The sequence below is a fragment of the Leopardus geoffroyi genome, chromosome A3, assembly GCF_018350155.1.
Source record: "Leopardus geoffroyi isolate Oge1 chromosome A3, O.geoffroyi_Oge1_pat1.0, whole genome shotgun sequence".
In the NCBI taxonomy this organism is placed as follows: Eukaryota; Metazoa; Chordata; class Mammalia; order Carnivora; family Felidae; genus Leopardus; species Leopardus geoffroyi.
This window is the reverse complement of record NC_059336.1, coordinates 131,465,763-131,493,115: the sequence shown is the minus strand read 5'-3', so window position 1 is coordinate 131,493,115 and position 27,353 is coordinate 131,465,763. Positions and strand designations below refer to the sequence as shown.

At 44.4% G+C, this 27,353-nt stretch overlaps 1 long non-coding RNA gene across 1 annotated transcript; it reads right to left on the bottom strand.

The window, feature by feature from the left end:
* Positions 1 to 22,033, bottom strand: LOC123581566. Its single transcript, XR_006703826.1, has 5 exons — positions 21,378 to 22,033; positions 20,255 to 20,445; positions 18,206 to 18,333; positions 6,684 to 6,824; positions 1 to 680 (listed from the first exon to the last, which is right to left on the bottom strand). It is a non-coding gene; the product is annotated as an uncharacterized LOC123581566 (long non-coding RNA).
* Positions 22,034 to 27,353: the final 5,320 nt, after the last annotated feature.

Below are 27,353 nucleotides of genomic sequence, written 5' to 3'. Positions count from 1 at the left end.
GGTAGGTGAGTTCCCTTCTCTAGATCCCTGTGACGATGCTAAGCATCATCAATCCTTGAAATCTTCCGAGGCAGATTTTTTTCACTTAATATAATTCCACTCAAGCTCTAATATTTTCCCTTTGGAAGATAATCCAATTAAAAGTGTAAAAAAAAAAAAAAAAAGTCAGCCACAGCGGTAAATCTAAATATAATGTCAATTAAAGTTATGCAGAGTGAGCTTGGCCAATGATGAGTCCTAAAAAGCTGTTAGAAACACACACAGATGAGACGTTCCCTTTCCTTTGAACAATGGCAGCCAGGGGAAAATCAGAGAGACTCCCGGCAACAGGCAACATGGCATTTGACATGGCTTTACAAAGCAAGCAGGAGGGTGTGGTGCTGTTTCAAATAGTGCAGAACAGAAACAACAGAAGAGGAAATACACTACGTACAGGTCTATATTCTTCATCTGGTCCCAATTATAGTGCAGGTGCATACCTCCTCCTCAGTCTCGCTGACCATCCATCGTTATTCCATCTGTCCACACATCTACGTAGGCATCTGTCCATTATTCAGTAGCTGCTATTGTGTTCACTGTGTTGACCGAGTCAACACGCAGTGTCAATTTCTGTGCCAGATGTCCTCAGGGCCCTGTGTCTCTGCCCCTCTCAGCTCTGCATGCCTGTGTCTGGCTTCATTCTGTAAACAAGATCTGACCTCGTGGCTATTGGACCTACATCCTGTTATCTTCATAGAACCGCCAAACAAAAGATGCTTATCTTTCCCACGTTCACGTATCAATCCCAGGGAAGGAACTGATTAGCTTTGCTTGGAACCTGTTCCCCTCATAGAATAATTCTCTGTGGTCAAGGGATGGAGTGTTTTTATCGGCTAACAGGGGTCCTTGGGCAGCCCTGTTCTGAGAAAGACATGCGCTGTTGACATGATTAACAGGAAAAGGGGGGTCAGTAATGGGATTAGACAGAGCTAGAGCTGCCGATGTTTTCCATGAGAGGGAGGTGGGCGTAAAGTGTGTGTGCGGTGCTAAGGAAGCACTAGGAAGGGAATGCACTGTGTGCAAAGAGTTAGGAGTGGAATTAAGGGCAGAACAAAAAGCAAAATGTGGTTGGGAAATCATGAGTAATTTTGTTGGGCTGGAGGATATGATCTGTGGTGGGAAATGGTGGGCTATGAGGCAGGAGAGAAAGTCAGGAATGAAATGGAACGCTCAGGACTTAGAACAGCATCTCCTTGGAAGAGAGATAGGAGATAGTGTCCATTTTGGAGGGTGGATTAAAGGACAGGGATTTGGGATCGACCGAGGGGTAGATGGATGGCAGTGTTTGCTTCGAAGCTGGTGCAGCTGTCCAGGTGACTGATGTAAGAAGGTAGGGAGACAAGAAGAGAAAAGTTCATGTGGCCAACAGCAAAAGAGACTTCCCGTCTCTTTGTAGAATTTCACACTTGGGGCTGGATCTCCAGTATCTCCAGTGCCCCGCTGGTCATCCGCCCAGGAGTTGATGCGTGACTCTTTCTTTCTAGGTAAGACCTCTCTCTTCCTAGGCCCACCTGCAGGGAAAGTGTGGCCATTTCTGAGTTGTGCCCACCTACTTCCTCACCCTGGCCACAAACGTGCCTCCCATTCTACCTTTAGCTCATCCTCAGGCTAGGCTTTTGCAGTCTGCTTTGTGCTCCAATGAGCACCTTCTTCCTCATTATTTTCCCAGAAAAGGACTTCCCATTCCCCTTTCCTGTGTTTGCACAACTGTAATGGGACATATTAAAATTATGAGACAATTGGGGCATCCATAAAACTCTTTTTTAAAAAAATTTTTTTAATGTTTATTTATTTTTGAGACAGAGAGAGACAGAGCATGAACGGGGGAGGGTCAGAGAGAGAGGGAGACACAGAATCCGAAGCAGGCTCCAGGCTCTGAGCTGTCAGCACAGAGCCCGACGCGGGGCTCGAACTCACGAACTGCGAGATCATGACCTGAGCCGAAGTCGGACGCTCAACCGACTGAGCCACCCAGGCGCCCCTCCATAAAACTCTTGAGTGAAGCATCCTGGGATGTTTGAATCGGTACAAGAATCTCCTAGTTCATTCATTAAGCATCCACCTGGGGCGAAGCACTGTGCTGTCACTTTGCATATCTTATCTCATTAATCATCAAACAGCCTTGGAAACATTCATTTACTCAGGCAGGCAACATATATGTATCAAAACCCCATTATGTGCCAGGCATGTAATTCCAGAGTAGTGGAAATACTAAAATGAACATGGAATCAAGATCTTACCGTTACGAATATTATAGTCTAGTGGGCAAACTAGGCAATAAATAATCAAATATACAGATCGGTGATATAATTTGGGGTCTTGGATTCCTCAACGCACCTTCCCCATGTAGCCCATCCCCCCTCCCACAACCCCTCCAGTAACTCTGTTTGTTCTCCACATGTAAGCCTCTTCTGTTGTGTCGCCCTCCCTGTTTTTATATTATTTTTGATTCCTTTCCCTTGTGTTCATCTGTTCTGTGTCTTAAAGTCCTCATATGAGTGAAGTCACATGATATTCGTCTTTCTCTGGCTGACTAATTTCGCTTAGCATAATATCCTCTAGTTCCATCCACAAAGTTGCAAATGGCAAGATTTCATTCTTTTTGATGGCCGAGTAATACTCCATTGTATATATTAACCACATCTTCTTTATCCATTCCTCCACCGATGGACATTTGGGCTCTTTCCATACTTTGGCTATTGTGGATAGTGCTGCTATAAACATGGGGGTGCATGTGTCCCTTCGAAACAGCACACCTATATCCCGTGGATAAATGCCTAGTAGTGCAATTGCTGGGTCGTAAGGCAGTTCTATTTTTGAGGAACCTCTATGCTGTTTTCCAGAGTGGCTGCACCAGCTTGCGTTCCCACCAACAATGCAAAAGAGATCCTCTCTCTCCGCATCCTCGCCAACATCTGTTGTTGCCTGAGTTGTTCGTGTTAGCCATTCTGACAGGTGTGAGGTGGCATCTCATTGTGGTTTTGATTTGTATTTCCCGGATGATGAGTGATGTTGAGCATTTTTTCATATGTTGGTTGGCCATCTGGATTCTTCTTTGGAGAAGTGTCTATTCATATCTTTTGGGGGGGTGGCTATTTTCGATAAGAAGGTCAGAGAAGGTCTTTCTGAGAGGTTACCTTTGAGGGGAGACCTTCCTTAAGGGAGGGATCAAGCCATACACAACCCGAGGGAAAAGGCACAGAGAACAGCATGTGCAGAGGCCCTGAGGTAGAAAGGGTTCAGCTACTTTGCAGAAGGGAAGACCGGTGTGTCTGGACCACACTGAGCAAAGGGACAGGGAAGGGAGATGTGTTTGGAGGGCATGGGCCTTGTGGGCACGCTCAGAATTCTGGATTTTGCTTTACCTGTGCTGGGAGGTCACCTGTGAGGTCTGAGATGAAGAGGGCCCAAAATGCGATTTACTGATGTTTCAGCAGATTGCCTGGATCTTGTGAGGAGAAGAGATGGGCAGTGGGGTAATGAGTGGGGCAGAGTGAAAACAGAGAGAGCTGTTAATCACTGCCGTTCAGGCAAAGGACGGTGGTGGCTTTTACATTCTCCACTTAACAGGTGAGGAAATTGTAGTGTTTGGGATTTATACTGTTATCACAGACTCTCTAGCCTTTGAAGGAGTGCTAGGGTCTGAATCAATCACTTTTTGAACCAGGTAAGAATGAGAGTTTAAGTGACGTGCCCAAGTGCAAACTGGCGATTAAGGGAAAGTTCTGGATTCAAAGTCCAGTCTGCCTGGCTCCAATGCCAGAACACTTTCATCAGTGCCAGAACGCCGTTCGGAATAAAACACAAGGTGATTTCTCGGAATCATTGCCCATGAAAGAAATTATCTTGATTGATAATATTAATCAAACAAGAAATAAGAGAATATTCTCTCTCTCTCTCTCTTTACCATTGGCTAACTTATTACTTCATTTTCAGATATTGGAATTATGATACCATTTTACAGAAAAAAAAATTAAGCGTAATAACCAGGAAAAGGCACTAATAGAAATCAGTGAAGCAATAACTAATATCCCTAATCAAGGAGTATTGAATCTCTAACTTTTAATATTTAAAAAACTGGTTTAGTATCTAATGTTTGTGTTTCAGGTACTATATGCTTTGCGTATGGTATAGCTTAATCCTTAATACGAAACTTTAAGCTGGTATTGTTTCCCCCAATTGATTGGAAAAAAGGAAAAATAAGGCAGGGGTGGCTCACCAGTTAGCATCCGACTCTTGGTTTCAGCTCAGGTCATGATCTCGCTGTTCGTGAGTTTCAGCCCCGCATCGGGCTCTGCGCTGACAGTGTGGAGCCTACTTGGGGATTCTCTCTCTCCCTCTCTGCCCCTTCTCTCGTCACTCTCTCTCTCTCTCTCCCTCTCTCTCTCAAAATAAATAAATAAACTTAATTGAAAAAAAATTTTTAAAAGAAAAAATAAGACTCACAAAGTTTGAGTGATTTGCCTCCAATCCTAAGACTGGTAAAAGGCAAAATCGGAATTAAAACAAAACTCTGAACTCTCTCTGTGTGGAGGGGAGGTATTTGGTTGTGGCATCCAGTGGTGTAGCTCCTTCGGAGCTCCCTGACCCCCGTCACCCTCCCCCACATCCATTTCCCAGTCAGCCCAGTACAAAAGCCCAAGGCTCAGAGTTACCAGGGCCAGTAGCAGTCTTATGAGGCCAGTGCTGTAGGCATAAGTCAGGATGCTTGAGTTGTGTACTGTTTTCTTTGACTCAGTCACTATCCCATCATGACATTAGTTTGAACTGAAATGACCACGATGGAAAATAAAATAGACCACCTTAAAAAAAAAAAATCACACAGCAGGTAAAGAAGATTTAAACAGGGCAGGTGGTGTGTGTGTGTGTGTGTGTGTGTGTAAACAAAAAATTCTTATTCTCAGACTCCCTGATGTGGACAAAAGGGTTGAAATCATGAAAGGGGAGAAAAAATTATCCCTTTTGCAATATAAATTTTTCTCTTTCTAATTCTCTCTTTTCTTTCTTTCTTTCTTTCTTTCTTTCTTTCTTTCTTTCCTCTTTCTTTCTCCCACCCCTGTTCTAATAATTCTGTTTTCAAATATCATTTTTGTTGTTCCTTATGTTATTGGCTTTTTTTTTTTTTTTTTGCAAATGATTGAGCTTATCTGAGAGAGTGGAAACATTGTCCAGATTCTCACGGTTTAATAGCTGGAAAGGATAGACTTTTCCTTCTCATCTATCATTCATGGTTTGGTGCTGTGAGTTCACAAAGCCAGGAGCTTTCAAAAAGTGGAAAATAATACCGGGGAAGTAAGGAGAAGAAGAATGCTAGCATTCTGAAAGAGACTTCCAGCAGCCTGCTGCCCACTCATATGACACGACATAATCATTCTGCTGGCGGGTAGGGAGCAGAAAATGAATAGATAATCGTACCTCCAAAGTTCCATATTACCTCGCGTGAAGGGCAGACGCCCAGGGGACTGACGTACTCGCTTTCCTTAGCAATGGGAGGCCTTTACGTCTGCAAATTAAAGGAAACAATCTGAAGGGCCTTACTGGTTGGAGCATCTCAAAGAGCTTGGCACAGTCATGTCTGGTGTATGGAACTCACTACTTAACTCTCTCCTTCGAGCAAGGTGGTTTCAAAGCAAATGAGATACCAGTAAGGCAATACGTGTGGAAAATTACAAGTTGTTGTAGACCTAGAGCAGGTCAACTGCACATGATGCTGAAACTAAATGGTTAATCCTCTGAGACGGCCACAGGGCCTTGGCACAGCTTCTTCACCAGCTTGGTGCCCACTTCCCATGATACCATGAGCATCTGGGATGACCCTTCCCAGAAACTATGGGGCCTAGTTACCCTGACGCAGTGTGTCAGTGGCCAACGGGATCAATACTCTGGACGCCTAAGTTCTACTTTCCTTGTCTCCTTTATGGATCAGTAAGTAGATGGGTAAAGTCTAACTCTCAGAAATGCCCCACATAGTGAGAGTCGACATCTCTGTCTTGATCGTAGTTTTTATATCCGTAACTTCTTCTCCACATTGACATCCTTGAGATTGATCTTCACGATTCATTTTTTCATATTAAGTTTGTCTTATTCTTCAGGTCTGATGTGTGTCACTTACTCTGGCTAGAACTTCCTTCTCTTATCAGGCTCCTGGGTGGCTCAGTCCGTTAAGCTTCTGACTTCGGTTCAGGTCGTGGTCTGTGAGTTCGAGCCCCGCGTCGGGCTCTGTGCCGACAGCTCAGAGCCTGGAGCCTGCTTCCGATTCTGTGTCTCCCTCTCTCTCTGCCCCTCCCTTACTTGTGCTCTGTCTTTCCCTCTCAAAAATAAATAAACATTTAAAAAATTTTAATAAATAAAAGGAGGCACCTGTGTGGCTTAGTTGGGTAAGCATCTGACTCTTGGTTTCCACTCAGGTCATGATCTCTTGGTTTGTGGGTTCGAGCCCTGCACCAGGAATTTGCGCTGATGGTGCAGAGCCTGCTTGGGATTCTCCGTCTCCCTCTCCCTCTGTCCTTCCCCTGCTTGTGCGCTCTCTTTCTCTCTCTCTCTCTCACAAAATAAATAAACAAACTTAAAAGAAAAAAAAAAAACCACACAACTTCCTTCCCTTATCAACTATGATTTGCTTTTTCTTTATTCTGGGAGCTTACCTTCCAGTTCAGATAAGCTTCCTGGACCCCATTCCTTGACATTCTCTCCAAGGGTAATGCCAACAATGGATTCACAATGGAGTGCAAAACGAATGTTGTCTTCTGTTCTTCGTGCACTCACGTGCACCACGTCTAACAAACCTGGAAACACAATCACGTGCTGTACTGACATGAGGCTCGAACTTACCACCCGTGAGATCGTGACCTGAGCTGAAATCGTGAGTCGGATGCTTAACCCGCTGAGCCACCCAATCCCCCCTGGGTTTATTTTTCTAAACCTACCCTTAGGCTCTCTCCTTAAATCTACATCGCATGCTTTCATGAAAACTTGAATTCAGACTTCAGAAGTCCTATCAAACGATGGCAATGTAATGTCGCGAGGTAGCCAAATTGATGCTCATATTAGGTAAAAGTGACTTAAAATAAAATACATTTACAGCACCGTGGTGGAAACAAAAGAAGCAAAATAAGAATAACTATCCGATAGATTTAAAATTAACACCCATCTCAGTAAAAGAGCTTAGAGAATGGACAGATTGCTTTAAAATAGATTTAAAGAGTCAGTGTGGAGTGCTAAGAAATCATCCACGTGTGAGGTTGTGATTCTCAGCGCCTACTTCGGAAAATTTTGTCATTTAGATAAAAATTAGAAATGTCATACAGCCTTTAGGAAAGTGGGGTTCCTCATCGTTGTCTGAAGGGTAAATGAGAAATAAAAAAGCAAAAGTGTGGAAGATGAGAGCACATTTGATACCAATAGAAAGGATCCACAGGATTATTGGAAAAGTAAAATCCATTCTGAGGAATGGATTAAAATGCTGAAAGGCATATAAGAAGTCTGAATACTGGCCCTGTGTGGCACGGTGCACAAAAATCGCCACTGTGTGAAGATTATGACTGAGGAAACTTAGCATTTTCATTATTATTATTATTATTTTTTGCAAATTTACTCTTGAATTGTCATCAACTGTCAGAAAAACATGGGTGTCCTAGCCCAGAATCCAGTTCAGTAATAATCGCTTAGAGTGCTATCACCTCCGGGGCGGGGGGGGGGGGGGGGGGCGGGGTTTAGACTAGTAGACCGGTGTAGACCCTGGTGTTATAAAGAGCCCGAGAACCCGCAAGGAGAGTTCATAGCTTCTTGGAGCTCTGTCCCTTTGCTATAGAGTGTGGGAAATTGTGTGAGCCGATGTATTTAAAAATTATTTGTCACTGTAAAGCTTGAGACAACTGTACAGGAATATTCCAATACGTTATTATTATTGTCACTACTATGGTAGCTGAATCCTGTTTCAATCTTGCCTGAAACTATAATTTCTTGGGGGGGGGGTGCAAGAAACACATTATAGCAGCTGCTTACGGAAGCACAGATACTCTCACTGAAAAGAATCTCTCTGTAGTTCAGCGTCTTGTCCTAGTCAGTAACCTGTTCACTGGCACTAGGTCGGCCGATGCCTGCTGTGTATCATTCACTAAAATACTTGACTAAGCAGATTCTTCAACTCAAGAAGCAACACCCCAACTAGCTGGTGCTGGTGTCGTCTCCATGTTAGTTGAACCGAACTGAGCCGCCTGGAAGGCAAAAGTGTTTTTTCAGTGTTTACAAGGCAGTGCGTGGCATCAGCAGCATAGACAGAGGTCTTTAGCCAATCCAGTCGCCTTCATGCTGCCCCGTTAATAATTGCGTTCCTTTTTCAGAGCAGCTCATAAATATGTTACCACTTCGGGCCCGTGGTTTCAAACTGCATAAATGAAAAATGATCAAGGCTTCCTTCCTCGCTGCGAATATTTTAAGTTCCAACATTAATAGGCTCATTTCTCTTTTCTAAGCACCAAAATGAGCATGGAAAATAATGGGTTTCACTTTCCTGATGCCAGAGAAACTACAGAAATGTAGAAACATTGAGGGTTGTTGTAAAAACAAAAAAACCCAAAAACGCAACCAAATAAAATAAATTCTTGCCTCCTGCAAAATGCCGTCTTTTAATCTGAGATAAACCATGGGGTTTCAACGTTATATTCACTTGTACAAAACTCACATGACATCTCTTCTAGGACTGGGTGAGGTGGAACTGGCCGTGGATGTGTACTCAGAAATTGTTACTGGTGAAAATGCAGCACGAAGGGTGACAGCAATGTTCAGAAGAACACTGGTGTTGGGAACAATGGCCCCGAGATTTCCGACGTTGAGAAAGTGAAGGCCAGCGGGAGGGAATGAGAGCAAATATTTACTGAGCACTTGCTATGTTTCTGAAGTTTCCCAGGGGATATGGTTACCCACGTTTCACAGAGGAGAAGACCCAAGTGTCAAAAACATCCATCTGTCACACCCCTGATCCCGGACAGTTTTTGTTATGCTGTTTCACTGTATTTAAAAAAGAAAAAAAAAAGATAGTAGGGGCGCCTGGCTCAGTCGCTTAAGTGTCTGACTTTGGCTTGGGTCATGATCTCATGGTTGGTGGGTTCAAGCCCCGTATCGGGCCCCGCGCTGACAGCACAGAGCCTGCGTGGGATTCTATCTCCCTGTTTCTCTGCCCCTCCCCCACTTGCTCTCTATCTCTCTCCCAAAAGAAATAAGATTAAACTTTAAAGAAAAGACACTAAAGTAGAAACAAATATTTTGAGAGGAGAGAATAAGCATTTATACCAAAGAGCCACAATCGCTTCGGTTAAACCGAAGCAGGTCCCGTTAAGGGTGACGAGAGGGGACTTGTTCTCCTGAGCATCAGGTGAGCTAGGCTATGATGATCATTTGGACTTCATGAAACATTTACTTTACTAAAGGCAAATAATAAAAGAGAAAGGTTTTTAGAACGCGAGTTGTGATTTTGGCTTAAAAAATGTGGCCACCATAAGACCCTAGCTTTGTGGTAGGAAGTCATCAACAAATGGGTAATTCATCCAGGTCCTTCCTACTGGCAGTAGTTTGTGTGTGTGTGTGTGTGTGTGTGTGTGTGTGTGTGTGTGTGTGGGCGTGTCTGGTTGAAGGAGAAGACGGGAGGCTTCTCTTTTCTGATTTTGCTGCAAGCCAGGCTTACGCATGGACGATGACTGAAACCAAGCCTGATCAATGTAACTCCACCTTGTTATGTAGTAAGCAGTTCATCCGGCTTCGATATCCGGTATGGGTTTCATCATCCTTGGACACTGTCTTTGTGGCTTCTTTGTGCTTCCAAAAGATGGTCTGAAAGCCTGCCTCATAAAGACAGCGTGACGCGGTGCACAGAACACGGCATTTTGAGACCCAGGATTTGGTCTCATAACAGACTCTGCCGCTTTGTGGCAGCTTGACCTTCATCCCCACCGTCCCTGCCCCACGGTCAAGTTCAAACCTTTGTCACCCCTCTCCTGGTCCTCTTGCCTCTGGTTTCCTACTCTCTGGTTTAGTCAGCTGCTATTTCTGGATAAACTATCCAGTCCACATAGTTTGTCATTTCAATGCCCTGCTTAAGTCTTTAAGATGATTCCTCATCTGGGGCGCCTGGGTGGCTCAGTGGGTGAAGCGTCCGACTTCGGCTCAGGTCATGATCTCGCATTCGGTGGGTTCGAGCCCCGCGTCGGATTCTGTGCTGGCAGCTCGGAGCCTGGAGCCCGTTTCAGATTCTGTGTCTCCCTCTCTCTCTGCTGCTGCCCTGCTTGCACTCTGTCTCTCTGTCTCTCTCTCAAAAAAGAAAAAAAAAAAACATTAAAAAATGAAAAAAAAAGATTCTTCATCACCTAAAAAATGAAATGTGAACTGGCAGGCCCTTTGTGATCCGGTCCATGCCTCCTCCTCCAAGCAGCCCCTCGCACCTCGCTCTTTGCGGCCGCGGATGAGGTCAGATGCGGTTTCCTGGTAAGTCAGGGTATTTTGGGCCTCTGTGCTGGATTTGCCTCATGATCCTGGCGATGCAGCTTTCAAACTGTATTAACCTTCCAGAACCCCTTTTGTTGCTCCCCATTTCAGTTACGGTTAGTTCTTTGGAGGAGAGGAACCGCCGTTGTCCGTCTCTTAAACCCTCACGACACCGCAATGATCTACTCACTTGAGCGCCTGGCTCCTCCAGGGATCTGAGCTCACGGACGGACAGACTGTGGCGTGTATCCTCTCCATGAAAGAGCCAGGTCCGCAGCCTGGCACAGGGCTGCCATTCAGACAGTATTTATTGAACGAATGACATTACTTAAGTCTTCTTGTCTTAAAAACTCTGAATTTATAAGATAGGAGGAAAGACAACACCCGCCTCAGGGAGGGGTTGTGAGAATAAAATTAAAAAAAAAAAAAGCGAAAAAGAACTTCTCAATTGTAAAAGTCGTTATGCATCCTAGTTTTTATTATGTTGAGGGAGGTCCTGGGAGTAAAGCTTTGTCTTTTCTCTTATGGGCTTTTATGACTCCACAGATTTGATTCAAAGAGGCAGGAATTGGACCAAAGTCTAAGGATACAGGTCTAAAGATTCCTGTAATAGACAATGTTTAGTGTAATTATTAACATTTCGACTTGCTGATGAGGCACACACTGCTTTTTAATTATCTTAGCTTCAGGAAAAAAAAAAAAAAAAAAGAGATCCATTAAGAAACGAAAGCTTCCTAACAGCTTGGTAGAGCATTATTTGTTCACAACCACTAGCAAATGTATTTTGCCGAATGCCGCAAATCCAGTTTTTAAAGACTGAACCACATCTAGTAATAATTTCATAAATATTAATGGAGAACATGCAAGTGGAAAGTTAAATTAAAATGCTACCAAATGGCCAGCAGGCAGCAGAAAATGAGCAGGAATCTCTAATCAGTGGAATTCATGGTTGTGTAACTTTCATCCTCCCATTAGAGTACAAAACAGAAGTTGATTTTTCTCCCACTTCAAATCAGTTCATGTTGAGGGAAAATGCAAATCAGCTCAATTACTGAAGATTTAGAAACAGGCTATTCTTTGTGGTGAGTCTCCTTTGCCTGGTCTTCGTTGAATGCAATTGGCTGGACTCATCGACTTTATGACTGTGGTCTTCTCATTGGGTTGCAGGGCAAGACTTCATAAGATTTTGGGGAGGGAGAGAACAAGCAGTATTTTCTATTCATGCCTCATTGGTTTATCGTTTTTAAGTTCTGGAGTTTTTCTGATTCCGTCTTTCAACCGGCATGTGGAAGATAGGATTGACAAAAAGATTTCAGGCTGGGCTACAGGAAGAGGCTAGAGTTCTGATTAGCTGGGCTCAGTGATGCTGTGAAAGTTAATTTTGGATTATTTGTAGGATCGGCGTGACTCCTCTATCCCATATTGTATTCGCCCATTCATTTATCCGCCTAGGTGACAAACGTTCACTGAATCCCCGCTATGGACCATGTCCTGTGCTAGGCACTGGGAATGGAAAGTTGAATCAGATGTGGTCACCTGGTTTCCTCCACAGATTTCCCAGGCTAATATAGTACTTACCTCATAGTTGTGTCGTGGTATTGAAGATGTTATTAGAAGTGAAACGCTTAGAACAGTTGTTACACATGGTGTTGCCTTATAGGAAGCACCGTGTGATGGTAGGGGCAGGGCAGTCGCAAGAGGAGGGACTAACAGTGTGGAAGAGAAATGGAGAAACTGAGAGAAATCAGACCACTATGGTTTCATATTCATGCATATTTTTCTTACGAGAAAAAAAGGAGGGATTGAAGCATGAAGGGCGGGAGAGTGAGATTATCACGCCCGTATTCCATAAAGACCATTGTGGCTGTCATACGGAGGGCGAAATTAAGCTGACAGGCTAGAGGGCTCAGGATGAGTTATAAGGCAATTAAATTAGGCGAAGACAAAGAAGGGAGTGGGCTGAACAAAGAGAATAGCATGGAGGAGGAATAATGGGGGGAATATTTGAGATTTCGAGGAGGGAATTGGTGAGTATTGGTAATTCATCAAAAATGCAAGGCAGTGAGGGAAGACGTGGATTCTCTGTCGATGTCGAGGTTTCTAGAATAGGTGGCTGGTAGACAGTTGAGCCTTAAAGGAAAAAAGTGAAAGTAGAGGAGGGGTGGGTTTTTTTTTTTTGGTGAAAAGACTTCGGGTTCACAGCTTTCTTAAGAACTATATCACTCAATAGAGAATGCACTTGGCTGGATTCAAACTCTGCCAAACCAGCCGTGCAATTCTTGGACAAGACACTTGACCTTTTTGGATTTCCAGTCCCAAACTCACCTAATGGGATTAATGCCATCCTGATTCAAAAGGCTGTTGAGAAAGTGAATGGAGACCATGTCTATGAGAGCCTCTTACTTGGGATAACAGAACTTAGTATGTGCTAGCCGATCTGACTCTGAAGAGTGGTGACGATTTCACACCAAATGGTTTGTTCTGTTTCTTGCCCAAAGGACAAGAGCTATTCATATACTTGTTTATTCATGCGCTCCATTATTTAGCTATTTATTCATGCATCTCTTCTTTTTAAAATTTTTTTACATGTATTTATTTTTGAGAGACAGAGAAGGACAGAGCACAAGTGGGGGAGGGACAGAGAGAGAAGGAGACCCAGAATCCGAAGCAGGCTCCAGGCTCCGAGCTGTCAGCACAGAACCCGACGCGGGGCTCGAACTCACAAACTGTGAGATCATGACCTGAGCCGAGGTCGGATGCTTCACCAACTGAGCCACCCAGGCGCCCCTACATCTCTTTGGCACGAATTTATTGAGGCCTTTCTGTGGATATGTGTCAGGTGCTTTGACAGGGAGGATTCGCTTTCGTAAGGAGGGATTCCTTTAGGTGGCAACTGTATCTCTGTGCTAAAACCATCATCAGATTTACTTTGATCATATCTGTAACCCTCCTCAATAGTATGAGAATGTAACAAAGATGTCCTTCAGCATTTCAAAGGACCCGACCTGACCCTTCTCACAGCTATTATGACAACAGAAGGTAACACTGGATGGTTGCCAGTGAGTTAATATGTATTTTCAATTTAATGAAATTACTTGGTGGAAAAATTGTTAATTGTTATGAGTAGCAAGAATATTAATAATAACTAAAATCTATCAAGTATTTTCCAATGACTTATACTCACATCTACTATCTCAATTAATTCTATGAGGTGAGTTCACCTCTATGAGGTGAGTTCATCAAACTCCCCAGAGTTTGCAGATGAGGAGACTTGGCCTAAGTGAGGATAAATATCTTGGTTACTTGATAGAGGTTAAATGTCTTAGTTATTTGATAGATTGAGCTGGGACTGGTACCTAGGTTTGTGTGAATGCAACTCCTATTATATTTGCTTGTAATGTATTATGATTGAGTAAAATGTTGATGTAGCATGTTGCCCATATTTCAATATGTTCAGAAGGTAATGTTATCTTGACTTCTCTAGTCTGAGTCGATTTCCTCCTCTGTACGTGTGTGTGTGTGTGTGTGTGTGTGTGTGTGTGTGTATAGTACATACACCTCTTTTAGCATACAGCCTACTATTCTGTTGTTCAATTGACTTACTTCTCTGTTTCCTTTCCTCTAATATGAACTTCTTAGAGGCAGGGACCATGTCTTTTGATCTTGTACTTGGCAAACAATGAACAGCTGGAACACATTTGAGGAAGGAATGTGTGTATATATATTAATTACAGATTAAAACTATTTTCTAGTGCTCATCAGAATCTTTCTGCCTTTGATAAAACTAAGGATTTATATTGATGATTGTACTTGAACTGATGTAGAAGGTTAGGCTTCCAAAATCTTGTCAAAAGCAATCTGGCCTGAAAAGCCTCTGATGCTCAATGATGAACTCTCTCTTTTGTGTTTCCATGTCGTTGCCTCTATTACTGGAGATTTATTTGTAAATTAGAGTTATTCGTCTATCTCATTTCATATATCTTGATTTAGCTGCACTGACATTGACTTCAGCTGACAGAGCTGCATGGAGACTGTTGTGCTTCCCCAGGAGCCAAAGATGCTGGAGCCCTTCCAGCCAGGGCCCTTGTATCCACCTTGAGGTGAAAGTCTTTCCCCCCCGAAGCCAGTCTGAAAGGGCCGGAAAAGGTAACTATACCATCAGGTGCCCAGAGATCAGTGCAAAGACCTCAGAAAGAGGGAAACACAAGGAAATTCAACACCAACAAAGGAACATAACTTTCCAGTAACTGACCTCAAAGAAATGAAGATCTACAAGTCACCTGGAAAAGAATTCAAAATAAATTTTAAGGAAGCTCAGTGATATTCAAAAGAACGCAGATAGACATCTCGATGAACTCCAGAAAGCTATACCTGAACTAAATGAGAAGTTTAACCTGGAGAAACACATCATAACAAAGAACCAAACCAAAATTCTGGTGTGAGGAATACAGTAAACAAAATGAAAAAATAAAACATAGACCTTCATAAGGCAAAAGAAAGAATCAGTGAACTTGAAGACAGACCTCTTTTTTTTTTTTCAACGTTTAGTTGCACATAAAGTTAGCCTTTATTAAAGATAATTGTTTTTCTTTTTTTATTATTTTTTTTCAACGTTTTTTATTATTTATTTTTGGGACAGAGAGAGACAGAGCATGAATGGGGGAGGGGCAGAGAGAGAGGGAGACACAGAATCGGAAACAGGCTCTAGGCTCCGAGCCATCAGCCCAGAGCCTGATGCGGGGCTCGAACTCACGGACCGCGAGATCGTGACCTGGCTGAAGTCGGACGCTTAACCGACTGCGCCACCCAGGCGCCCTGAAGACAGATCTCTTGATATCTAGTCAGAAGAGAAAAGGCAAAAATTAGAATGAAAAAGAGTAAAGAAATCCTACGAATATTATGGGACACCAGAAAGACAAACTCCTGCATTATGGGAGTCCCAGAGGAGAGGAGAGAGAAAGGGACAGAAAACTTATTTGAAGAGATAATGCTTGAAAACTTCTTCAGTCTGGGGAAATATATGGCCAACCAGGCACAAAAAGTTCAAAGAATCCCAACCAGAGATTTTCACCAAGACACATTATAATCAAGCTCTCAAAAATCAAAGCAAAGAGAATTTTGAAAACAAGAGAAGGAAGGTTCATCACATACAAGGGAATGCCAATAAGACTATCAGCAATTTCTCAGCAGAAACCTTATAGGCCAGGAGAGAATTGGATGATATATTCAAAGTGCTCATGCATGCGTGTGCGCGTGCACACACACACACACACAAACACACACACACATGTCAACCAAAAATACTTTACTCGGAGCCCTTTAAAATTTTTATTTCATTTTTGCCATTTGTCTTCTAGCCTAGCACCCTTGGCCAAGTGTTTTGGATTCTCTCTTACAGTTTCCTCGTCACTTTCCAAAAATAGAATGATAAGAATTCTATTGGATCACAACATTCAATGACCAAAATTTGATTCTTAAGTATCTGACATATTTAAGTCTGAAAAATCAAAGGGAGGCCATCAAAAGGTTCTCTGGAAAAACAGACAAGCTCAGTGAACACAGAAACAATTTCCAATTCTTCTATCGAGGCCGGGGTTTGGGGAGCATAGTCTGTGTGCCCTGTGAAAGGGATCAGGAGGGCAAAGCCCTGGACTGCGACTGCCATGCTTAGTGGGTATTTCTGCTTCCCTCTGGATTCTGTGAAACCTCTCTATGACCTTGCTAATAAACCCAGAATTTCGCTTATGTTAGAGTAAATAAGTCACTTGCAATGGAAACATTCTTTAATAATGTACAGTCTTAGTCACTGTTCTTCCAACTGTAAAAATTAGTTAATTTCTCCAAAAAAAGTGCTTTTGAAACGTACTAAATGAGATGATATGTATAGATGCCCACTACAGGATTCGGCACATGGTGGGCACTCTCTAACCATGGATTGCTTCCTTCCTTCCTAGCGGAGAGTAGAGCTGGAGGAAGGTATTTAATATATATCCACCAGTCCAAACATCTGCTGTCTAAAGGGAAAATTGAGGCCCCTGGAGGTGACATGACTTATCGATCTGCAACTCCTGTCTCCAGTTCTGTAAATTTACATTCTCCACTTTTTCCACGTGCCGATTTTCTTCGATAGCGTGGAAAGTGAATTCTATGGTGGCAATGGTAAAAAAAAAAAAAAAAAAAAAAAAAAAAAAAAAAAAAAAAAAAGAAAAAAGACGTAATAGAGAATTAGACACCTGAGCTTCCTGCATAGATATCTCTACAGTACAAGTATTCATCAAATATTCACCAAGGTCTTGCTGTTGTTAGAACATGGGGTATCCAAAAGTGTGAAGCACGGATCCGGCTCCCAATCTACGTTGGAAATAAATAAGTAAATAATAGCCAGGTTTGCTAGTCAGTTCTTATTTTAGCTCTTGTGTTTGTGGTAGACAGGGAAGGATTTCTTTATATTTTAAGCATGACGACCTTCTAGGATAGGTTGGATTAACCCATTTTACAGATGAGAAAATGGTGGTTTTAGTGAATTTAGACAAAGTATACGTAGTAAGTGTCAGAGCTGGTGGGGAGGAGAGCAAGGGACAAGTCCTTGTGCCTCCTGTACTTGTGCCTGTGACATTCCAGCTGGAAAAACAGTCAGTCGGACTGGAGTGGAAAAATTGCCTCAGATCATTTGCTCCCATGGAGCTTTCTTCCCCCGATTTCCCCAGATGCCGTCAGCCTCAAAATCTGCCTTTCCTACCCCCTAGCTCTGTGAGTCAACTTCATTAAGTTCAAAGAATCCCTGAGTAGTTGTACATTGAATTTTAACCCTCAAGTGAGTGGTGACTGGAGGTCACCCTCTGTGCCGGATACAAGCCCGTCCTATGGGATGAATGCCTGAAAGCTACAATGTGGACCGGAAATCCAAATCCAACTCCGGACTGCTTCCGCCACGTCAGGAGATGGTGGGATCAAAACTTCATTTAGGGCTGATGGTTGAAATGAGTTATTAAAGATCATTCTTTAATAAAGAGTGGTAATGATCTCAGCATTAACATTTCTAATTTCACTGAGCCCTGATTAAACCTTTTCTTTCGGAAGGAGGATATTGAAAGTTTGAGACAGGTCAATTATTGAGGGGAGAGATGCTCTCCAATATTTATGCGTAAAGCTGAGTTATGCACGCTTTATAACGCACACCAGGTGATAGTTGGGGAACAACCTCCATCTTAGCTAGTCAGGTGTCCCTCCAACATTCTTTCAAGAGAGGGATTCGAGGGAGGCCCATATTGATTTTACTATCATGGGACTTTGCCCTTGACCCTGAAGCCTGGGTTTACTGTTGTGTCTTCCGTCTGTCCTTGGAAGGGGAAATTGTCTCGTTACCTGCCCTTTTCCCTCACCAGTGACAGCCCCTCAAGGACAGCGACGATGATGTAAGTACCTTTATGTCCTCCGCACGAAGCATAATGCTTGGCACGGAGTAAAAACCCAATACATGTTTGACAAACGAAATGACTAAAGGGCTGATTAATCTGAATGGCTCCCGTTTTCATTTATCAGCATCCCGACATCAATCCTGTATGCTCCCAGATAATTTATTTCTTTTTTAACCTGCAGAGCAAAATGCTTTAGCAAAGCACGTAGGGTGGGGTGGAAGGGAAGTTAAAGAAAATAACCCACCGAGAATAATAAAATGCAAACTTACATCTCCTGAATTTCAGAATGAAAGGTGGCGTTTCAGATCCCATTTCCCGTGTGAATTTTTGGCTCGCGTTTTCTAACAGGAAAGCTAAAAATGGATCTTTTCACAAAAGAGGTATTTTTCTTCTTGGCCTGGAAAATCAATTTCCATGTTAATCTTGCTCCTTGGAATGTCCTCCCCCACCCTCTCCCACCTAGCAAAATACTCTTCATCTTTCACAGCCCAGCTCAAATGGCAGCTCTTTCAATAACGATAATCACAGCTAATATCTAAAGAGTATTAACTCTGGGATGGGGCTGTGCTAAGTGTTTTACAGAAATTATGTCCCTTGCTGTTCACAAATCTCCATCAGATCAAGACTACGGTTTATCATACATTTGCAGATGAGGAAGCTAAAGGCTAGAGAGGCGATGTCACTGCTGGAGCTCCATCATTAAGTGGTTCGTAGGTTGGAACGCATGGCTCTTGACTTCAGTGGGACTTTAACCACAAGGACACACTGTCTCCCTCTGAGGCCACCTGTGACTCTTCAGACAGAGCCAGCCTTTCTCTTTATTAAGACTCAGCACCGGCCCTGGCCAACTTTTAATCCGCACATCCTCCAGTGACTACCACAGCCGGTTCTCCATGACTCCAAGCTCAGCACTTACAATAGCAATTTAAGTAACAGAGTTGGGCCAGTCTTCTAGAAAAAAAAAAAGGTCTGCTTCTCTCACTCCTTTGCTCCTTGGACTCCCCCGTCTTTGGCCACTGCCATTGTAGTTTCCTTTGTCTCTGCCTCATCTCTGCTGATCCAATTTCTTACTCATCTTTAGTTTTTACTTGTCTTCGACATGCTCTCCATCAAGACCCATCTTGTGTTCTCTCTGTCTAACAGGGCACCAAGAGGGGAAGACGTACATATGCAGCGTTGTCCTAAAAAGGGTGATGAGTGTGTTTTATTTTTTTATTAATTCTTTGCAAGTGATGACTGCGGTCTGGGACATTCGTGCCTATCCCCACAGCCCCGGTAGAGCACAGAAGGCATTTAGAGCTCAGGTTCAAGGTGGATCTCCCCACCTGACCCTAACTTTTCTGACAAGTGATGCTTATCAGTCCTGAAAGGTGTTGTGAGTTAGACTTCCTTTTCTCCAATCACGTTTCCTTCTTAGAAGAATCCTTTCACATATAATCTCACCATAGATACTTCTGAGGTAGTCAAAGATAAAAGCATCAGCATATAAATCACATCCTGGCAAAGTGCGATGGGGGCGGGTGGGGGGCACCCATGGGACTTGGAAGGCTAAAGCAAGAGAGAGAGCGCCTGGGGTTTTGTTTTGCTGTTTCCACGGAAGGCAGATGGGAAGCATCCCCGAGATTAGTGTAAAATCCTCACCGTGTTAAGAATTAAATAATGAAATGGTTCTCTTCTCCTCAGGAGAGGTAAACTCATATCTTACAAAAGTCGCATACGCACGTTTTCTTCCTATCTCAGATATATCACGTAAGTGGACCACCTTTTTCTGTATATACTAGTGTCATGGAAAATAATCAATTCGGAGGAACCATGAAAACATGGTTAAGAAGACGGATAATCGCTCGTCAGCCGTGGCTTGGAGCAGGGCCTAAACGCCCCGTGCTTTGGTGTTTTCACTGGAAAACTAGGGTTAGTGACAGTAACAACTATTTTATTGGATTGTTGTAGAGACTGAATGATTTAATACATGCAATGTCTTCTCGTGACTACTAATACTCGTTCACCATTATTATTACCCAGTGGAGACAGCACTGACTTGGGAGAGAGAAGACTGAAGTCTCATCTCTTAACCAGCCGGGTAGCCCCAGGAAACTCAATCTTGCTGGACGGAAGAAAGCTTCCACTGTGGGCCTTGCTGGAAGGTACAGCTTCATGTGATGCTATGGTCTATGCTGCCCTCGGTTTCCCAGCAGCTCAGGCTGCCTACAGCCGATCATTGTCGCCTCCAGCCACAAATCTACTCTCCCTCTCCCTCCTTCCAGGCTTGTACCGTGTGGGCACGTGGTACCCCCAACCCCAGCAGTGGTGTCTCCCACCTGGCACCCTTGCTCACGCGGTCCTCCTCGCCTTGCCACTGTCTGGCTAACTCGTCTGCTTAGAAGACACTTCTCGGAAGGGCTTGCTGACTCCCTGAGTCCGATTAGAAGCCCTTCCTTGGCATTCGCTTTACACAACCCAGCGTCATCATGGCGTATTTTAATGTCCGAATCTTTCACCAGAGGGGCACCTACATGGGGAAAAGATTGTATCTGTTACATTTTTTAACTTTGTTTTTATCATTATTTTTTTTTATTTTTTTTTTCAAAATTTTTTTAACGTTTATTTTTGAGACAAAGAGAGACAGAGAATGAATGGGGGAGGGGCAGAGAGAGAGGGAGACAGAATCCGAAGCAGGCTCCAGGCTCTGAGCCATCAGCCCAGAGCCCGACGCGGGGCTCGAACTCACGGACCGCGAGATCGTGACCCGGGCTGAAGTCGGACGCTTAACCGACTGAGCCACCCAGGCGCCCCTATCATTATTTTTTTTTAAAGCATGCATCTTTTTAAAGCATCTGGTGCCCAGAACATCTTGAACACGTAGTATGAGCTTCACGAATGTCGGTCAAGACGCTGGCTGCATGGAAGGACCTTTGTCTTCTCATTTATTTAAAAAAAAAAAAAAAAAAAGGAAGGGGGGAGTTGATGTTCCCGAGCTGGGGCGGGGGAGGGGTGACAGCGGCTCACGAAAATCACCCATTGGGTTGCTAATTCTACACGAACCTGCCAACAGCTCATGAGAAGCCCGGGCCTAGATTTTTAATTCCACCTCGGTGTCCATGAAGGTCGTACAGGGTGCGGGGAGGGTGGGGAGGGACAAGGAATTCCGTGAAGTATTTCTCACATTTTTGAAAGCTAGATGGCCTTGCTTATCCATCAAGATTCTATCTAAGCCAAGTCAGCTTCGTGTCCCTTTGCTTTTAGGTGGAATTGTGTTATTTCAAAGGCCTCCCCCTTATCTTTCATGTTGACCAGATATTCTGATGGCAGTTAGCTTTTTGTCCTTGACTATTTTAGAATGATAATGAAAATTAGTTATTATTTTATACATGCACTTTTACGGGTCGGAAAAACTATTCCAACACTGACAACGAGCAGCGGTTAATTCAGTAACGAATTTACCTGGAGGTTCCCAGTAGGGACAACTGCAGAAGAGATGGCGGCCATCTTGTTCCTTTTCTGGCTTTTCCGGAAGCTCGGTGTATTTGTCTGCTAGGCCTTCGACAACAAGGCACCACACAGAGTGGTTTACATAACACAGATTTGTTGTCTCAGTTTCGAGGCTGGAAGTCTGTGAGCAAGATGTCAGTCAGCACGAGTGTCACCTTCTGAGGGCTGGGAGGGAGAATCTGTTCCACCCTCTCCTTTTGACTTGCAGACGTCTGCGTTCTCCCTATATTTTCTCACATCAGCTTCTCTGTCTGCATGTCTGCATGTAAATGTCCCCTTTTAATAAGATCACCAGCTATGTTGGATCAGAACCCGCCCTAATGGCCACACTTTAACTTGAATGCCACTGTAAAAAACCCTATCTCCAAGCAGAGTCACATTCCGTGGTTCTGGGGATTAGGACGGAACCATCTGAATCTCAGGAGGGGCACAATTCAACCCATCACACTGGGGGACTACTCAGACCTGGGGTGTTGTGACCTCCAGCATGGTGTTGGCACCTTCAATATTTACCATTCACCACGGACCCTCCAGCCTGACTTCATGCCTCATGCATTTAGAGAGAAGCACTTGGGTAACATTTCCTGAATTCTAATTCCTCTTTTCGTGCTGCAAAGCTGTTATTCTCTTTGGTATCTCCTTTCATCAACCTGGCTGCCAACCAATGTCTAAAAAAAAAAAAAAAAAATCCCAACACTGCAAGCTGAGTTCCTGCCTCGGGTCGATGTGGGTTTATTGATATTCCAGCATGGTTTCCTCCGCGATTTATGCTCTGCAGTTTGTGAACCACAGACCCAAGGGGAAAGGAGATAGTGAAAGAGGGGATTTTTCGATCACTTTATATGCAGTAAGTGAATCTCAATTTCCTGCTATGTTATTTCAGAGTCCTTAAATATCCTTTTCTCAGCCTGGACATTAGAAATTACAAAAGCTCTACATTCTTCGGAATGAAATATGAATCCTGTAAGACCCGGGATCAGAGCAACCTCTTAATAATGGGAACGTAGCTGCGGACATATGCATCCTTGTCTGATTTGGGGTGAAGGGAAGATGCCTATGTTGGGATCCGAAATGGTGAGAACAGCCTCAGTTCTATGAGAGACCTTATCGTTTCTGTATCTCAAAGGCAGGAACCATACCCCTCATCCTCGTTTCCCCCCGTGTAGGCACAAAGTGCAGGAGAGCGAAAGAAATGGGGATGGTTATTTAGAGTGTTGCTCTCTGCTCAGGGCAGGACTTCTGAAACCATACAAACCATGATGGAGTAGGGAGCTCTGCAGAGCAAGATTTAGACTAGAAGGAAGCGCACAATGGTAGAACTGGAGAGAACTCCGAAACTATCTGTAAGAAAGAACAGAGACGCGCACCTCCCTTTCTTAATGTGTGTTGGTTTCATAAGAAGACAAAAACCAGGCGATTGTCTGTAAGAATACGATAGCTTCTAACATTCTATTTCTGGCTGAGCGTAGAAACAATTACAGGTGGCTTGCACAAACAGAGAGACAGACAGGGTGAGGGAGACAGACATGGAGGGGACAGGATGGTGGAAGTTTCCATCCCGAGCTCGCAGAATACCAGCCCATTGGCTATACAAGTCTCCAAATGGATTCACTTAGTAACGAGAGCTCACTAGAAAGAAAATGTGACGTTGCTAGAGGGTTCTGCCCCAGAAGCTACGGGCAGTTTGTTTCCAAGCCTTGAGGCTTGCACAGCAGTAATTAGCAACAGCAATAAGTACTTCAGATGTGTGGCACCATTTGTGGGGTCCTCTAAGCAGCCCTCCAAGGCCGGGGTGGGGAGCTCCAATGACGGGCCAACTTCTTCCGATCGTAAAGAGTCCGCAGTTGGGAATCTGAGGTCCAGGCGCTGCCTTCCTTGCCCATGCCTAGCTGGAAGAACCTGAGCCCCCCAGGAAAGCCCTCAGAGACAGGACTAGAACTCGGGTTTCTTTGGCAGCAGCCGAGAAGTGCGTTCACCTCACCGTTTCCCTTTTCTCCTAGACTATGGATTTTCTTAGGTCAGCTCTGCCCTGTGACTTCTTTGATAGCGGGAAGTCTGTCTTCTCTATGGTGGGTTTTGTGTGCAGACCGGCTGAAGAGACGACAGAGAAATTGCACCACCTGAAGGGATTATTTTTTTTTCCAATTCGTTACCCTCAGGAAGCTTTTGTATTTGTGGCCCAGATCCAAAGACCGTGTTCTTCAGCGAATCTCTGGTCATCAACTCGACTGGATTATTCCCTTCTCTTCTTGGCGTTCTCCCTTGCATGCTTATTTACTAACTATCCACTAATTGGGTGTAAGCATTGGGCACTCCTGATGACGGTCCATGCTATGAATTTCAATCTGGTGGTCAGTGCGGTGGTCCACCTAAATCCACCAGATCTAATCATGCCATATGTAAAACCCTTCATTGGCTCCTCTACCTAAAAATCAAAGCCCAAGCTCCCGTAGCTGTTGAGGGGGATGTGGGTGGGCGCGAGGATGGGAGACAAAGCTGGAACAAGGCAGGGGTGGGTCGTAGAGGACCACCTGGTTAAGGAACTTGGCCTTGGGAGCAAATAAATCTGTAAAAGAAGGAGTTGAGCTAATAATCTCTAGCACCTAGTTTGCTCTCCATTCCGTGATTTGATTCATATCATAAGCCCAGCGTCACGGTACTTAGGACACCACCATGGGTTGCGTGGTTATTAAATTGCTGCTTTTTTGCAAGTATCAGTTCAGTTACTCTGTCCCTTTACTGTCGTGGTGTTGAAAAACATCAACGTAATACACGATGTGGTTCCTATCTTCCAGTAACGTACAAGTGTGGGAATTATGAGATCCACAATATGTTGCTTATATTATTTGTTGGGAACATGTTTATTGAATGTTATAGCTCTGTATTAAAATCATATGATCATGGATTCTAGAATCAGACAGTATGGATTCAAACTCTATATCACTTACTGTGTGACCTTAGGCAAGTCACTTGACTTCCTGTTTTCTCGTCTATCAAATGGGGATAATGATTACCCCTTAGCTTTTGGAGAGAATTAAAAGGGGTAACGTCACTGAAGTATATAGTGCTGGGCCTGGCCCATGGTGAGCAGCTGGGAAACATTATCTTGCTGTATTTTTTTTTAAGCTTTTAAAAAATTTATTCATTTTGAGAGAGGGAGAGAGAGAGGGCGAGTGGTGGAGGGGCAGAGAGAGAAGGAAAGAGAGAGAATCCCAAGGAGGCTCTTGCACTGACAGCTCAGAGCCCGATGCAGGGCTCGAACTCATGAACTGTGAGATCGTGACCTGAGCTGAGGTCAAGAGTCAGACGTTTAACCGACTAAGCCTCCCAGGCGTCCCCATCTTGCAGTATATTCTGTTGTGGCATGTGGCACTGAAGACATGACATCATACCAGGCAGACGTGCATCGCGCCATCGAGGGGTGGCGAACGATAGACAAATAACCAAAAAAAGTGATTTCTGTTGGAAAATTAGCACTACAAGAGAAACAGGCACCGTGCCGTCGGAGAGACAAAGCAGATCCCACGGTGGAAGGAGTGTCTGGGAAAGCCTCTCTGGAAAGGTGACATTTAAGCCCCCATTTGACATATGAGAAGAGTCATTCATTGAAAATGCCAGGCAGAGTGAGTCCCAGCGGAGGGACCAGCAAGCATAAAGCCTTTGCAGCAAAATGGAGCTTGGCATGCTCTAGGAAGGGACAGAGGAGCTAGTGTCCCACGGCTCAGTGAGCAGAGGGGTGGGGTGGCGGGAGGTGCCGCTGGGGCGGGTACAGGGACCGATCCTGCCGAGACTTGCAGGCCCGGGTCCAGAGTTTGGGTGTCATTCCCAATGTAAGGGACAAAGCGGCAAAGTGACATGGTGTGATTTTCATAGCCTTGCTTCATATGGACAAATGGTTGAGCTAACGTCTTCTGGGCCCTCCGGATCAAGGAGTGGGTGCGGATTTTAAAAGGCAGGGAACAAAATTGCAGGCTCTGGCAGAAAACCGGGAGGCACTTATTGGGAATGAGAATGGCCTTCATTTCTGGAAATATTGTAGGAAAACAGGAACCATCCCTCAGAGGCGCCTGACAATGCAATCCCGCTTCTGAAGGGCAGACACATATCCATGGTTGGTTGCATTTGGCAGAGCGAGAATTAATTCTAAGTGCATGCCCTGGGAGAATTCAGTTTGCTATTTAGTATGCCAGGCCCTGTGCTGGGCTAAGGACACAAAGATAAATCAGACACACGGAGTTACCGGCTCCTAAAAAGCTTCGTCTTCTGCTGCTGGAGGCTGGCTGATGGCAGCCCGTCCAGAGGGGCAATGAGGGCAGGGGCTGGCTGACGGATTCCATGCTGGCACAGGGAAGGGAGAGGTCTGCTCTCTGGGGAGCCCAGGAATGGTGTGACAAAGGAAGTAATGAGAGGAAGTCAGCTTCTCTGGATGTCCCTCACCTCCCATCTATCTCAGCCAAATGGATTTGCCCTCAATTTCATTTCCTTGGAGTCTAGTTTGCTCCCAAGGTGAGAAAGTGCTAATTTGAGACACTGACCCATGGTGTAAAGGAAGATGGGCTTGGAGAGGGTCATGTGCTCTCCCATGCAAACAGAGTATTTCGGGCTGAGCGGGGCTTACTAAGAAAAAGTCTTCACTTCAAGATCCCCAATTTTAGTTTTGAGAATTTTTGACCTACAATTAAGAGTCACGAGAAGAGAGGATTATGAGAAGTCATAGGACGTGAACCGTCCTTACAAACATCGTTCTTCACATTCAAGTAGCGTAGCTTATCAGGCATACATTTATTAATCTCATCATTTGCACACCCATCAATCCAGGCAACATTTCTTGAGCGCTTGTATAGCAGGCATCGTGCTAAATTCTGGGGTTCCGCACGAACCGGGCACCATCCCTGTCCTTAAGGTTCTTACGGTTCCAGGGAGAATCATATAAATAAATATGCTTCACCGCAGGGGCAGCTGGCATTTTCTGTATGACCCAAAAGGGTAACACTAAGACCGATAGATGCATATTACCAGCAGATGGAATTCAGTTCAATATTAAGAATGACTTTCTAACGGTTGAGGTGGTCAGGGGCAGGTAGAGTTTTCTGCTCCCATACAGGATCCTCTCCCCAAGATGGCGGGCACAAGGCAAACGTTAGTACTGCAGCTGGTCCATGTGGAGGACATTGCAGGAGGGACTGTGGGGTTCACTGTCAAGTGCAGCTATGCTCAGACCCAACCTTGGTTTAGGTAAGGAAGAAACTTCGTACGGTTTAGAAGATGGCGTTGGGTGACTCTTAAATGACAGATGGGCAAGAATCTACAGCCCTGCCGAAGGATTTGCTGAACAGCTTTGGCCCTTCACTCGTTGATCAGGTGCACCCACAGATACATGGGATCCTTAAGGATCTGATAAAGTGTGAAACCAGCTAGAAGCCACAGGACTCATACATATGTGAGAATATAATGAGCGTAGAACACAGATACGCCCAAGTGAGTCTTCTGCTTCAAATCCTCTCAGTATCTCCTTAATATCCTTCAGGATGAAGCCTGGGCCCTTGCCATCAATCAGAGGGTTTCTCATGATCAGTTCCTACATCTCCTTTCCCCTGTCCTCTTTCACTCTCCATGCCCCCCGTCAGGGTATGCTGCCTTGTCTCCGGCCTCCAGAAGCAGGGGTCTCCTCCGGGGAAGCCCCCACCCCCCCCACACACAGTGCCTTGTACAGCGATTGACAAACACCAACAGCGTTTTCCTACCGAAGCTTAGGAAGGGGTGAGGTCAGATCTCACGCTGTCATTCGGTCACGGGTAGGGCTGCAACCGCGAATATATTTCTCTCTGAAGTGGACCCTTTCACCACCGAGGCTTACACTGTAAAAATCGACATGACCTAGATTCCTTCTTAATGGGCTCAGGGCTGCTTAGTAGAGCTCAGCTTCTT